We start from the raw sequence: 2,279 nt of genomic DNA on the forward strand, positions 1-2,279 counted from the left end.
GTTAGCGTCTGTTAGTTGTTAGCTAGTAGCGTCTGTTAGCTGTTAGCTCTTCTAGGACACACCGGTGCTAATGTGCAATGCTGTTTATATGGATACGGTTTAATTTTGCGTTACATGACCTATTTGTCTGTAAAGCCGTGCCTGTGTTGGATATTTCTACGCTCTCTTGTCCTACTCTCTCTCCTCTAACTCTCCGCGCCCCGCCACACAGCGGCCGCCGGTCCACACTTCTGATATATGTCTACAGTTTTTAATTTTTCATTAACACAGCTGTATATTGTAGGTATGAGGGGCAAACCTGTATTTGTACCAGTGTTACGCGGGTAACTGTTTACGCGCCGCTACGCGAAGAACACAGAAGAAGTTTTTGAAGGCAGTAACTTCAGTTGGTAGTAACAGCGTGGGAGACGAGAGCGCTGTACCGAAGCCTGGACAGGACCAGAGATGTGACCCATGCCAGAATATCATAGTTCATAAATGCAGCGCAGTGAAGATACAGACGTTTAATACACACGACGTGTGTATCCGCCGTTCGACCGTGCTGGACCCGTTCATAATGATCAGCCGTCTCTCGTGAGTACGTCCTCACACTCCCTCTCGCAGTTATAATAGTGTATGTGACAATAAATTTGTTTTGGTAAAATCAACAAATAATCGTGAAATAATCGCGATCAAATTTTGGATCAAAATAATCGCGATTATCATTTTGGTCATAATCGTGCAGCCCTAACTTCATCCGTACATGAATGATACACATTGCTATTTTTGCAGCTTAAAAAAATAAAAAAATGCACCCACTCAAGATTAACATATTTTCCGGACTATAAACCACACTTTTTTTTTTTTTTCATAGTTTGGCTGGTCCTGTGACTTATAGTCAAGTGCAACCAATATATCAAAATATTTATAATTTAACATGTTTTTAAATGGGAATTCATTCTGAAAACATTACAGTCTACAGCCGCGAGAGGGCGCTCTAGGCTTGTGACAACTATATGCTGCTGCTAAAGACAAATGAGAAAGACTAAAAAATAAAAATACCTCAGAAAAGCACATCCTATTCTGCAGATTAGCTACAAACTGCAGGTAGTAAAATATGCAGCCAAAAATGGTTATTGAGCAGCAGAAAGAAAGATTGGAGTGGGTGAGAAATTTGTGAGGGACTGGCGAAAAAGTTACTTTTACTGCAATGAAGAAAACAAAAAAAGCTAAACACGCGCTGAAAGCAAGACGGCCAGAGCTAGAGGAAAAGGTCCACAGATGGGTGCTTGAACAACTGCTGCTGGGAGTGGCTTGTCAATGGTGACGTCTCCACGCCCTGGTAGTTGTTTTGTGTCCTATTGTGTATTAACTTGCCTTTCCAGATTAAATGTCTGTTCTTTGTGTTGGATTTTGTGAAAAAAAGGCAATTTATCCCTTGTGTTGCCTTCCTGTCAAAATTGAAAATCAACACTTTTGACGATGCTTTTTATCGATGTTTTTAACTTTTTCTTATATGTTTGTCCCATTTTTAAACACATTTGACTCTTTTTTTCAATGTCTCTCTTTTTTTGACATTTTCAACACTACGTAACACTTGTTAACTTTAGTTTTACAGTTATTTTTGGAATTTGTTGTCAATAAATCTCATTTATAGGAAATTATATCTAATGTTTGAGTTAGAAAAGCAGAAATTAGGAATTATTTAGACTAAAAATAAAGGAATGTGTGTTGATGGATAATCACAGACTGGTATATGTCAACTTTTACTCAATACTATTTCAAAACCTATTCAATTTGTTTTTCAAATGTTATAAAATTTGATAAGACAACCCAAAATTAATGAAAGTAGAGATTTGTACTTGCCAAAGAGCGGTGTGTGGAATTAATCATGTTATTTTGGGTAATTAAAAATGGGTAGTTAAAAAGAACATTAATATAGGAAAACTGGTCAATTTGATCTGAGGACAACATGAGAGAGCGCAACTTTTGTTTTGTTTTCCCCTCCTGATGGCGCATTTGACTGTTTCGACTTATACTCAGGAGTGACTTATAGTCCAGAAAATACGGTAATGTCTTATCAGTAAAACCCTTATTGGTGATACAGGAAAACAGTGACTATTATTTCTTCAGTTCAGTCACGCTAGGGGAAACTATTAATTATTTTTTAGCGCTAAATACTAGGGCTGAATGATATTGTGTTTTAGCATCAACATCACAATGTGCACATGCGCAATAGTCACATCGCAGGACGTTGCGATGTTGACGCTAATCCATTTTGCTGCTTGATAGAAAAGTAA

General features: G+C 37.7%; 1 protein-coding gene across 5 annotated transcripts in view; it reads right to left on the bottom strand.

The window, feature by feature from the left end:
- The window catches only part of rubcn (rubicon autophagy regulator), a 48,824-nt gene that overhangs the window by 41,948 nt on the left and 4,597 nt on the right, over nucleotides 1–2,279 (bottom strand). The window lies entirely within an intron of this gene.

Source organism: Etheostoma spectabile, chromosome 9 (genome assembly GCF_008692095.1).
Source record: "Etheostoma spectabile isolate EspeVRDwgs_2016 chromosome 9, UIUC_Espe_1.0, whole genome shotgun sequence".
Lineage (NCBI taxonomy): Eukaryota > Metazoa > Chordata > Actinopteri > Perciformes > Percidae > Etheostoma > Etheostoma spectabile.